At 35.8% G+C, this 1,273-nt stretch overlaps 1 protein-coding gene and 1 long non-coding RNA gene across 4 annotated transcripts in view; one reads left to right on the top strand and one right to left on the bottom strand.

Annotated features, from left to right (window-relative positions):
* The window catches only part of LOC104993299, a 14,259-nt gene that overhangs the window by 10,508 nt on the left and 2,478 nt on the right, over positions 1-1,273 (top strand). The window lies entirely within an intron of this gene.
* TRIM52 (tripartite motif containing 52) overlaps positions 1-1,273 on the bottom strand; it is a 6,325-nt gene that overhangs the window by 2,881 nt on the left and 2,171 nt on the right. The window lies entirely within an intron of this gene.

Genomic DNA, 1,273 nt, shown 5'->3' with positions numbered 1-1,273 from the left:
CTCACTGATTATAGATAGGCTTTACTCTGAATACTTCTTGGTCTGTCTTTGTATTCCCACCAGCCAAGGAGCTCTTTCCAATTTATTTCTTATATTATGAAAAATTAAATCTTTTTTCTTTTTAATATTACAATATTAAGTATGATTTCATAAACTATAACTTTCCTCATACCCTGCAATGCTGATATAATGTGTGAAGGGAGGGGGAGAGAATGCTTTCTTTTCTATTTCTGAAAATCACTAACATGTTCCTTGAGTCTATGAGTAACAACTTCCTACTGTAGCCCCTAAAACTAAAAAAGCTTAATCACCTCCAAAGGAGATTATAATTTTGGTGAATTGGGAGATGGTGATGGACAGGGAGGCCTGGTGTGCTGCAATTCATGGGGTCGCAAAGAGTTGGACACGACTGAGCGACTGAACTGAACTGAGAGAATTTAATGTAACCAGAACTGTGTGGTGGCTAATGTATAGCAAATTAAATAAACCATTATACAAAAACAGTTCCATATAACGTTATTATTGTGAGAACTTTGTATCATAAGGCTCTAAATCATGCTACTGTAAGATGCATGTTTACCAATAAAAACCAAAACTATAAACCATATAAAGAAGGCCTACACAATTATTACCTCTTCAGTGTAATTCCTGTGTTTGGTAACACCATCAATCTAAGTTCTGGTATATGTTTGAAAAAAGAAAGTTTTATACTCTTTTAAATAGTATATATTTTGAAAGGGATTATTTCCAATTTAACTTGATTGTGCTGTTTATACTTACAAGTGTGCTTTATAAGTAACTTCCGAGGTTTCAAATGAGTGTTAGCTGGCTTCCCAAGATAAAGAGATCACCTCTTTTTCTCTTGTCTAAATTGGCTTTCAATTAAAATTTTGGTTCAAAAATTCTTTTCAGGAAATCCTAGCAGAGGAATGAAAGGTTACCTCTTCTCCTTAGCGTTAGGTACTAAACCCCAGAAGTACAGGACACAGTTTCTTCTATAGGCAAACTTAATTATTACCCTGGGGGGAAAGCAGATACTAGGGTTTATCCTTAAATCATATTAATATGATGGAATTAGCAATGGTTTGTAATGAAGATTTGTGTCTTAACTGTGTACTTACCAACAGTTACTGTGAAACGGGGCGGGGGTGGGGTAGGGGGGGTGAGGGATGATAATATCTAATATATAATACCTGTAGGGCAGGGTTCTGTTTGTGTTTTGACTGCAACCCAGAGTAAGCGATATGTTTTGTGGCCCAAGTATACACCTGTG

Source organism: Bison bison, unplaced genomic scaffold (assembly GCF_000754665.1).
Source record: "Bison bison bison isolate TAMUID 2011002044 unplaced genomic scaffold, Bison_UMD1.0 scf7180017864238, whole genome shotgun sequence".
NCBI lineage: Eukaryota > Metazoa > Chordata > Mammalia > Artiodactyla > Bovidae > Bison > Bison bison.
This window is presented reverse-complemented; position numbering and strand designations above follow the sequence as displayed.